Consider the following 12,500-nt stretch of genomic DNA (forward strand, 5'->3'; position numbering starts at 1 on the left):
ATCGAAATAACACAAAATTAATTCTAAAGTAGCCTTCATATTATTCATACCTTAATTTCATTAAAAATTTATTCCCTATTATAGTGTAACCTTCGAATTCTTCAAATACAATATTAATGAAAAAAAAAACAGCTAAGAGATAAGTATTTGCACCAAAACTTTATCATTACTGTCCTTAGGCAGTCCATCTGTTGCTACTACATCTTTGGGGGGAAAAAAAGCTAGCTTTTTCGACTTGGCAGTCTTGTTCGTATAATTATTCTTAATTCCATAATTTCCATTCCTATCTCCTACTACCTGGCATTAACAGCTGCCCTCGCTGTAGCAAAAGCAGTTCCTGGTCAGATCAAAGCAATTGCAATACCAGTACTGAAGTAAAGGAAAACAATATCAGTACTGAAGGAGAGGAAAACAATAGCAAAAGCTATCCCGATCCTTTGTTAATCTTCTTACATTGTTCGAAACCTCAAAACAACAACATATAACAATGCCATCCTCAACCTCATGTGAATCATACACTTTGTCGAAACCTCAAAGTAACTACCGATAGCAACACCATCCTGACCCTCATGTTAGTCATATACATTATCGAAACCTCGCCTCTGTCATGATTTTAATCTATCTCTGAAAAAAACGTTTCTATAGTCTTTCCAGCACCTCGACCTTTCCGCCATAACAGAGGTTCTCTTGTTACGACTTCCAATATAAGGCGCCATTGGCAGAGACGCGGCCAATATAAAGATGGGGCGAGAGAAGAGGACAATTCCTCTCAGATTTCTGGATACGAAGTGAACCCTCGCGTTTTATCGGGAATCTCTCACACACAGACACAAATACGCACGCGCGCGCGCGCATGCACGCTGGCAAAATGTAATACATTCTTGAGTAGCTCCTTTCGGCACTTCAACATGATATTAGAAACGTCCTTTACACTTTTGCATATTCAAACAGTGATTGATTGACTGATTGATTGACTTTGAGTTTCCTGTCACCTTGACATCAAAGGGAATTGGCGCGGAAAAATTCAATTTAACTTAAAACCATAAAAACAAACGGGTCAGTATTAAAAGTCCTACTTCTTTAATAAAAATATAAATGTTTCAACTATGTCATAAGGCCATATCATTTTCACTACAATATCAATGGTGATGAGATTTATATTAAGATCTTCTTAGCCAGAAAGTTGGGATATATGAGAATCATGAGATGCCAGTATCTTGGAATTGTTTCTTCACGCAATTTGCGGTCGACCGTTCCCAAGTATGTAGCTTTCTTCTTCTCCTTCCTAAACAAGAGTAACGATCCTTGTCTTTGGGACAACACTTTGTTTGCATATGACTGTTCTAAACCTCACAAATATCGTTGTTATTTGAAAATCTAATTCCTCAACTTCTAAAACATTTGATATCTCATTTTTAAAGGCGTTTTCACATACATATTGTTTTCATTTTATCCACAAAAAGAAGTTGCCCGTCATAAAATAGGGAGATCACTGCTCTTAGAAACATAGTGTATGCATTACTATGGCAACAAAAAGTAATTTTATCTTACGTGTTTGCGTGAAAGGAATATGGTTCACCGCGTGTGTAACTTTCAGTATTGCACCAGTCAACACGCCTTTAAATTGATAAAATCCGTTACAGTAATGTGCAAATGATTTTTCATTAAGATTTTGATACATTAGCAAGAAAACTGAATACCGCTTCTTGTTTACACCTCATTAGTTATATAGAGCTCGTCTATATATGTTCCTCTACAAATGTACCAGATAAAATATATATAGACAGATACTTCATATGGAAAATTTCTGAATGACGTCAGATTCTAACAATATTCTTGTTGATATTTATGAAAATATTCTCGTATCTTCCACTAGAGAAAATGACTATGCTACTGAAATACTCCTACCATATAACCATCCATCTTGATAAAGAAGGAACAAAAACTCAGCGTTAGAAAAACTAACACAGAGCAGTACAGAAAAAAAAAAAACTGGAGGACGGAAATTGAATAAAAGGCGTCCTTTAAGAAACGGTTCTATAAATTCATCTCTCATAGTTTGGCAGCGGGATATAATTTCCATAACAATAAGGTTTCATCACGTTGAACATAAATCAACATTATGAGATGATGAAACCTTGTAGGCTGAGGAAGGCTGTGTAGCAATGAGCCTAATTTATTCTATCTTCACTCTCCTTCAATATCTGAGCGCCCTCTCTCTTATCGGTCTTGCTTACCATCAAGCTTCCATTATTTATTCATTCATTTTAGTGTGTATCCAGCTTGCCACGTCCCAAAGCATCCCCGTGACATTATGTACATCCGTCTGTCGCCTATCATATGTCATCACATGCATATCCCCACTATACATATTGTATTACCACTTTTCGCTATATTACTTTAAATCTCCTCTATTTATTTGTTATATTCTTACCTCTCCTGCTTCCTTTTCCGTAATAATGCCTTTCTACTCTCTGATATTCAACTATCATTTTAATTCCATCTCCAATTCTTTTTTTTTTTATTTCCATTCCCTCTCTTAAATATCCTATCATTTCTCCAGATTCTCTTTTCAATTCAGACCTTCTTTCTTCCTATGACATCATTTCATTTCTTGTTATGCCACCACGTCTCTTTTATCCACTTACTTGTCTTCCCCCTTCCTCTATCTGCCATCATTTTCCTCCTCCTCCTCCTCCTCCCCTCATATTCTTCCACATCCTTTCCTCCTGTTCCTCTCCCTGCTCTCCCTTCGTAGTCTCCCTATACATTAGGCCGCTGCATTAGCAACAATGGCGAGGGACGTCCTTAGCAAAAGAGGAATAACGCCAATATCGCTCTCGTTACGCCGCTATTAGCGACGTTATCTTGATCATTTGCTGCTGATGCAGATATCAATAACACCGTCGTAAAGTCTTCAACGGTTTCCTTCATCGGTAACGGGAAGATTTTCTTACTTTTTTTTTTTTCCTTTCAAAAGAGGATTCCCGAAGTAAGATCTCTGCCTTTATCGGCAGCCAGGGAAATAAACGGAATTTCTTCGGCGGCACATAGCGTCGTGCTTGCAGTATTCCACATCGGGAGTAATAAGGGTTGATATAAAATGCCATTAAGGATGGTTCACCGATATTTATGTTCCACGAGATGAGGTTGCCATATCTCACAGTCATGGCGAAGACTAACATGGCCCAACAGCTGAATAAAGCAAGCTTTGTCATGGTTCAAGCTATCAAGCTACTTATGCAGATTCAAAGAAATAGCGAGTAATTTAGGCGTCGCACAACTAAAATGAAAACTTCCAAAAGAAAAACAATCTAATAAAATCTTTTAGAAGATACTAATATAAGATGGTAACAAATATCATCTGTAGATTTCCCATAAGTTGTTTCATTATTCAATTTCTGCTCCGTTTTGATATATTTTCACTAGTCAAACCCCTTTAATTATGGATTTTCAAGAAGGGGAAGGCTGTATAGGTCAACCTGTTGAGTCCTCATTAGCCACTATCTTGCTTCTTCGGTGCTAATTGTTCATTACTTCTTATATTGTTTATTTATTTCCTTATTTCCTTTCATCATTGGGCTATTTTTCCCTGTTGGAGCCCTTGGGCTTAAAGCATCTAGATTTTCCAACTAGGGTTGTAGCTTAGCTAGTAATATGATGATGATGATGATAATAAAAATAATAATAATAATAATAATAATAATAATAATAATAATAATAATAATAAAGTATAACGTGAACTCACATAAACTATTTACTTAATTCAACAAATTGCCTTTTCTACCTTAAGAGTAACTTGTAAATATGTTCTAAATCATGGTGTTAAATACAATATAGATAAAAATCTATTCTTTATAGTCATTAAATATTGGTTTATGTGTGTTCCTGAAAAACAATGAAATTGCGGATTTTTTTTTTTATTTCGAAAAATAATTTTGTTAATAAACTCTATAAATATATTTATCAAATATACATGAATTTGTATCAAGAGTATGAAAAATATGATATATATATATATATATATATATATATATATATATATATATATATATATATATATATATATATATATATATATATTATATATATATATATGTTGTACAAACATTTTTGAATTTATAATAGAATAAAAAAAATTTAATAAAAATTTCATGGGAATAGAATAACTTACAAAAATGATTGCATTCGCGCCAAAGGGCCTTCAATCCTCGAAAACAATAAGAACATACGAACAAGCATTTGCACTTTTTCACCCCAAAGTTCCCCTGACATCAGAGAAACGACCCAAGTCAATCAAGTGGAACTGTGAGAAACACCAGACCTGCTCCACCAGCCCCGAGACTAACCCCGTTTTGTTTTCCAGCGATAAGAACCCTTCAAGGAGTAACCTCCATGGCACACTCCTCCTTCTCCTCCTCCTCAACCGATTTCCTCCTATAGAAATGAAACTTCTTGAACTATAGCTTTATGGTTCGGTTGCTACGGTTCCTTTGAGGCGTATTAATAAGAAACTGAAAATATATCACTTCCAATTTCCTCCCCATTTCCCTTTCACACAAAAAAAAATAGTGTGGATTTGTCAGAGAGAGAGAGAGAGAGAGAGAGAGAGAGAGAGAGAGAGAGAGAGAGAGAGAGGGGGGGGGGTGATATTACGTAAACAAAGAATATTGAGAGAACTTAGTGAAATAACTTATAAAAACCATTTCACACTGATTCTTCCTATAAATTCTCCATAAACTTTCTATGATGAATGTCTTGAAAACACGCCAAGATAAAAACTGAAAATAATTATGTTTACAAAACAGTAAAACAAAAGGTGAAATATTAACTTCAGTTTGACTCTTTACCAATGCGAATTTATTTCATACATGTCTACACACTTTTCAACTGCAAACAGAATAAGATACACTGAAGAGAAATTTGAATTCTAAATATGAACGACCCTTTAGCCGCCAAAACATCATAAAAGGGATGGAATGTTGATACCCGGTATACCATGACACCGGGGTTGCAGCTTAGCCGGGATTTCAGGGAAGAGCCATTATATCATTATTCTAATTTACATCAATGCCTGTAATTGAAAATTTGCCGGAACGGAAAATGTGTAATATAATTCGTTTATATTTTTGTTGTATATAAAGTGAAATAACGGAATCCATATCATGTGGTCTCTTCAAAACAAAAACTTTACTCGCTCGATATGTAGTAAAGTGTGAGCTAAGGCACAGAAAATAAATTGGAAAGGAAAGCTTACCCCAACCATTATAAATTAGTTACAGGAAAAAAAAATCAAATGAAAAAATTGGCAGTGGTCGTTCGAAGTCCAACATTTTACGGATGGCAATTTACGCCAAAGGACAACCATAAAGCATCTTCATTACTTAAAATGAAATTGAACACTAGAACTAGTGAAGGAACCTCATCACTCTACTAGTCCTCCAACAATATCATCATTTAATTAATCTGACTAAGAACTACAAAGAATATAGAATTAAATAATTCACAATATTTGACATGTCAGCAGGTTGTCATAAATACTATAGCTCATTGAAACGAAGGTGAAACTCCCTATTGATTACCTGAGGTGTCCTAGGTCCCGTCTCAGGGAAGATACTAAAATAAGATGATGATAAATATCATCCAATGATTACCATTGATTCACTGTACAATTTCTGCTCAGGTCTGACATATTTTCGCTGGCCAAGCACCTTTAATTATGGACTTTCAAGAGGGGAAACCTGTTAAGTCCTCATTAGCCAGTATCTTGCTTCCCCGGTGTCACGCAGGTTGAGAAGGGCCTTGAGAGCTAATAATATCCTGTAAGTGGTTAGAGTACCTACTGTCTACCTTTTAATCTTGATTATTGATGATAGCAACATAAGGGACATAACTGGGACAGCAATTATCCTTTATTTTTTAATTCAGAATTTGTCAATCTAGGTCAATTTTACATGGCTATCATAAAAGCTTCGTTTGATATTTATATTGTTTTAAAAATGGGTATAAGTAGGCGTTCAAGATAATGCATCTGTGCTTGCATATGGAAGAAATCACGCAATAATTAGTTTTACAATTTCGTAATCTTGATCAAAAGAAAATTGCTGCCATAAAAAGCAATGTGGATCAACATCTTTTCACATAACAATGGTAGTCAACGAAACACTGACACAGATATACAGTACGGAATAGCCTCTAAAACTGCCAGGACACGAGAAACAAGAACCAAGAGAAGGTATTTCCCTGTAAATAGGTTTTTATTAGTTTTCTTAGATTTTTAAGATGTACAACGTTAACTCACATAAACTAGTCAGTTAATTCAACAAATCACCTTATTCTACCTAAAAAAAATTGGCGTTTAATACCATATAAAGAAAACCCTTTTCTTTAAATTGTCATTAAATATTTAATATTCTTTCTGTGTGTTCCTGAGAAACAAAGAAAATTCGGTTTTTGTTATTTCGAAAAATACGTTTCTTAATAAATTCTATAAAAATATTTATCAAATATGCACGAATTTGTATCAAGCGCATGAAAAAATACAATATAAATAAAATGTACATTTCTTTTTATTCATAAAGGACAATAAAAAATTTTAATAAAAATTTCATGGGAATAGAATAACTTACAAACATGATTGCATTCGCGCCAAAGGGCCTTCAATCCTGGAAAACAATAAGAACATACGAACAAGCATTTGCACTTTTTCCCCCAAAGTTCCCCTGACATCAGAGAAGCGACCCAAGTCAATCAAGTGGAACTGTGAGAGACACCAGACCTGCTCCACCAGCCCCGAGACTAACCCCGTTTTGTTGTCCAGCGATAAGAACCCTTCAAGGAGTAACCTTCATGCCACACGCCGCCACCACCGCCTCCTCCTCCTCCTCCTCCTCCTCCTCCTACAGGAATGAAACTTCTTGAACTATAGCTTTATGGTTCGGTTGCTACGGTTCCTTTGAAGCGTATTAATAAGAAACTGAAAATATATCACTTCCAATTTCCTCCCCATTTCCTTTTCACACAAAAAAAATAGTGTGGATTTGTCAGAGAGAGAGAGAGAGAGAGAGAGAGAGAGAGAGAGAGAGAGAGAGAGAGAGAGAGAGGTGATATTACGTAAACAAAGAATATTGAGAGAACTTAGTGAAATAACTTATAAAAATCATTTCACACTGATTCTTCCTATACATTTCTATGACGAATGTCTTGAAAACAAGCCAAGATAAAAACTGAAAATAATTATGTTTACAAAACAGTAAAACAAAAGGTGAAATATTAACTTCAGTTTGACTCTTTACCTATGCGAATTCATTTCATACATGTATACACACTTTTCAACTGCAAACAGAATAAGATACACCGAAGAGAAATTTGAATTCTAAATATGAACGACCCTTAAGCCCTCAAAACATCATAAAAGGGATGGAATGTTGATACCCGGTATACCATGACACCGGGGATGCAGCTTAGCCGGGATTTCAAGGAGGAGCAATTATATCAGTATTCTTATTTACATCAATGCTAATAATTGAAAATTTGCCGGAACGGAAAATGTGTAATATAATTCGTTTTTATTTTTGTTGTATATAAAGTGAAATAACGGAATCCATATCATGTGGTCTCTTCAAAGCAAAAATTTTACTCGCTCGATATGTAGTAAAGTGTGAGCTAAGGCATAGAAAATAAATTGGAAAGGAAAGCTTACCCCAACCATTATAAATTAGTTACAGGAAAAAAAAATCAAATGAAAAAATTGGCAGTGGTCGTTCGAAGTCCAACATTTTACGGATGGCAATTTACGCCAAAGGACAACCATAAAGCATCTTCATTACTTAAAATGAAATTGAACACTAGAACTAGTGAAGGAACCTCATCACTCTACTAGTCCTCCAACAATATCATCATTTAATTAATCTGACTAAGAACTACAAAGAATATAGAATTAAATAATTCACAATATTTGACATGTCAGCAGGTTGTCATAAATACTATAGCTTATTGAAACGAAGGTGAAACTCCCTATTGATTACCTGAGGTGTCCTATGTCCCGTCTCAGGGAAGATACTAAAATAAGATGATGATAAATATCATCCAATGATTACCATTGAATCACTGTACAATTTCTGCTCAGGTCTGACATATTTTCGCTGGCCAAGCACCTTTAATTATGGACTTTCAAGAGGGGAAACCTGTTAAGTCCTCATTAGCCAGTATCTTGCTTCCCCGGTGTCAGGCAGGTTGAGAAGGGCCTTGAGAGCTAATAATATCCTGTAAGTGGTTAGAGTACCTACTGTCTACCTTTTAATCTTGATTATTGATGATAGCAACATAAGGGACATAACTGGGACAGCAATTATCCTTTATTTTTTAATCCAGAATTTGTCAATCTAGGTCAAATTTACATGGCTTTCATAAAAGCTTCGTTTGATATTTATATTTTTTTAAAATGGGTATAAGGAGGCGTTCAAGATAAATGCATCTGTGCTTGCATATGGCAGAAATCACGCAATAATTCGTTTTACAATTTCGTAATCTTGATCAAAAGAAAATTGCTGCCATAAAAAGCATTGTGGATCAACATCTTTTCACATAACAATGGTAGTCAACGAAACACTGATACAGATATACAGTAGGGAATAGCCTCTAAAACTGCCAGGACACCAGAAACAAGAACCAATTTCCCTGTAAATAGGTTTTTATTAGTTTTCTTAGATTTTTAAGATGTACAACGTTAACTCACATAAACTATTCAGTAAATTCAACAAATTACCTTATTCTACCTTAAAAATTTTTGGCGTTTAATACAATATAAATAAAACCCTTTTCTTTAAATTGTCATTAAATATTTAATATTCTTTTTTGTGTGTTCCTGAGAAACAAAGAAAAGCGGTTTTTGTTATTTGTTATTTCGAAAAATACGTTTGTTAATAAATTCTATAAAAATATTTATCAAATATGTATGAATTTATATCATGCGTATGAAAAATACGATATATATAAATTGTACAAACATTCTTGTATTTATAAAAGAATAAGAAAATTAAATAAAAATTTCATGGGAATAGAATAACTTACAAACATGATTGCATTCGCGCCAAAGGGCCTTCAATCCTCGAAAACAATAAGAACATACGAACAAGCATTTGCACTTTTTCCCCCAAAGTTCCCCTGACATCAGAGAAACGACCCAAGTCAATCAAGTGAAACTGTGAGAAACACCAGACCTGCTCCTCCAGCCCCGAGACTAACCCCGTTTTGTTTTCCAGCGATAAGAACCCTTCAAGGAGTAACCTCCATGGCACACGCCGCCACCACCGCCTCCTCCTCCTCCTCCTCCTCCTCCTCCTCCTCCTCCTCCTCCTCCTCCTCCTCCTCCTCCTACAGGAATGAAACTTCTTGAACTATAGCTTTATGGTTCGGTTGCTACGGTTCCTTTGAAGCGTATTAATAAGAAACTGAAAATATATCACTTCCAATTTCCTCCCCATTTCCCTTTCACACACAAAAAAAATAGTGTGGATTTGTCAGAGAGAGAGAGAGAGAGAGAGAGAGAGAGAGAGAGAGAGAGAGAGAGAGAGAGAGAGAGAGAGAGAGAGGGGGGGGGGGTAATATTACGTGAACAAGGAATATTGGGAGAACTTAGTGAAATAACTTATAAAAATCATTTCACACTGATTCTTCCTATAAATTTCTATGATGAATGTCTTGAAAACACACCAAGATATAAACTGAAAATAATTATGTTTACAAAACAGTAAAACAAAAAGTGGAAAATTAACTTCAGTTTTACTCTTTGCCTATGCGAATTTATTTCATACATGTATACACACTTTTCAACTGCAAACAGAATAAGATACACTGAAGAGAAATTTGAATTCTAAATATGAACGACCCTTTAGCCGCCAAAACATCATAAAAGGGATGGAATGTTGATACCCGGTATACCATGATACCGGGAATGCAGCTTAGCCGGGATTTCAGGGAGGAGCAATTATATCATTATTCTTATTTACATCAATGCCTATAAATGAAAATTTGCCGTTACGGAAAATGTGTAATATAATTCGGTTATATTTTTGTTGTATGTAAAGTGAAATAACGGAATCCATATCATGTGGTCTCTTCAAAAAACAAAAAATTTACTAGCTCGATATGTAGTAAAGTGTGATCGAAGGCTTAAATAACAAATTGAAAAGGAAAGCTCACCCCAACCATTATAGGTAAAAGAAAATCAAATGAAAAAATTGGCACTGAGCGTTCGTAGTCCAACATTCTACGGATGGCAGTTCAAGCCAAAGGATAACCATCAACGATCTTCATTATCTAGAATGAAATGTAAAAGCAGAATTAGTGAAGTTACCTCTTCAGTCTACATGTCCTCCAACAATATCATCATTTAAGGGATCAAACTAAGAACTACAAACAATCAGGAATTAAATAATTCACTATATTTGACATGTCAGTAGGTTGTCATAAATACTATAGGCCATTGAAACAAGTGAAACTTCCTAATGATTAGCTGAGGTGTTATATGTCCCATCTCAGTGAGCAGACTTAATTCCAAAGAAACTCAATACATGGGAAGATGTGGCAACGAAACTCAAAAAAAAAAAAAAAAAAAAAACCCACCTACAAGTTTATCGGCCTTTTCAATGGACAAAACCAAGAAAATACGACAAAAAGTTTAATTCACCTAGTCGCCTTTTTCAGCTGGATAACATTATTTAATAGGTAAAGATATTTTTTTCCCAAAAGTTTTAGACCCAAAACATAAACGGGAAGATTAATGGTCTTTACTCATCTGAAATGTGTGTGAGAAAAATTAACTAAGGTTGTAAAAATATAATAAAAACAATTCATTACAATTTAGAAAAATTACGGGAATGATTGGCAATATATCTGAAGGTCAGTCATTAAAAGGAAAGTTTTGTAGTTATAAATGCTTGTAGTAAATCAAATACGATATTCATTTGACTTTTTTTTATTTTTTTATTACCTGTACAGACTGAACGGGAAGGGAGGGTGTGTGATTGGGACTACTTACATTCATTATGACTAGAAAACCCGTTTCACAAATCTACCGCTATATCTTCAGGGGTTATTGACTAATAATAATAATAATAATAATAATAATAATAATAATAATAATAATAATAAATATTCATACAGAAATTACATAATTTTGCTATCTATTTGACCTATAACTGACAGTAAGACCCAAAAATTAAATCAAATTAAATTAAATTTTTAGCTAAAATTGGATACACAAGATGTTACATTAGTACGATATATAGGAAAACTTGCTTTTATCATTAGAATGTCTGCAATCATCATAACGCTATATGTTATTCAACAAGCTCTTTAGTGATGACCATGCAGTTCATTTAACTTTTCTCCTTTCTTCCTTATTCCTTTGAGATAATTCTAGTTGCAATAGGAACATTGGTACGGGAAACAAAATCATGCATTAGCAGAATAAAAGGCGAGAATCAACACAATTGAATGGGAAGTATCGCACTGACCTCTTTAAAATGGAATAGATAAATGAGATGCTAAAAAATAAAAAATAAAATAAAAACGTAATAAGCATAGAGGTTTAATTACCAAAATGAGTCGTAACCAAATGAGAAAATATTGCACAAATTATAATACGAATAATGAATTGGATAACAACAACCAGGTGTGTGTGTGTGTGTGTGTGTGCGCTGAATTTGCATTATTATGTCAAGAAATTGCCCTTTCGAGGGAAAGGTTAGACCAGGACAGAAATTCCCTGATAAATAATGTGCGGTTTTTATTTTGTGTGTCCCATTGAACTTTTGACATTCATTACTTACCTTTCTGATGTCCACCCGACCTTTTCAACCATAGGGATTCAATCTGCAAAAAAAAGAAAAATTTATATATATATATATATATATATATATATATATATATATATATATATATATTATATATATATATATATATATATATATATATATATATATATATATATATATATATATATATATATATATATACTGTATATATCTAATTTATATTGTATGTGCATATATATAAAAAGTAATAAAATTAAAATCATTACTAACAACTGAATCGTTGTCTATTATAAACATCCAAATATACTCAGCAGTGGATATGAAATAATATGCCTTTCAGATTAAAACATTTCCAATAGCTAACAGTAATTCTATTGTAGACTATCATACCAAGACTTAGTATGGCAACCTAAAGTCTTCAAAATACCCAGATCCGAAAGGACCAAGAAAAATTCCTCGTTTATAGGAACACAGCTTCTTGAAAGCCTAAATGTTAACAGAAGGCAACATTTAGAAAGAGAAAATTACGGAATGTGGCCTCTTGGGAGACAGAAGTTTGGGTAGGGATCAGATGCAGGGTAGCGTTATCAGTTGCAGCTTCTCTTCATTCGTAATTCAAATCCTCGATCTAAATAGGCTACAAACATACCTTTGTAGTAACCATTGGAACACACTAATGAC

At 34.1% G+C, this 12,500-nt stretch overlaps 1 long non-coding RNA gene across 1 annotated transcript in view; it reads right to left on the reverse strand.

The window, feature by feature from the left end:
• LOC137630136 (uncharacterized) overlaps window positions 1-12,500 on the reverse strand; it is a 549,598-nt gene that overhangs the window by 270,210 nt on the left and 266,888 nt on the right. The window contains exon 2 of the long non-coding RNA XR_011041669.1: window positions 11,835-11,877. This is a non-coding gene — a long non-coding RNA (uncharacterized lncRNA). The remainder of the gene's footprint in view (window positions 1-11,834; window positions 11,878-12,500) is intronic.

The sequence above is a fragment of the Palaemon carinicauda genome, chromosome 38 (genome assembly GCF_036898095.1).
Source record: "Palaemon carinicauda isolate YSFRI2023 chromosome 38, ASM3689809v2, whole genome shotgun sequence".
NCBI classification, from domain to species: Eukaryota; Metazoa; Arthropoda; class Malacostraca; order Decapoda; family Palaemonidae; genus Palaemon; species Palaemon carinicauda.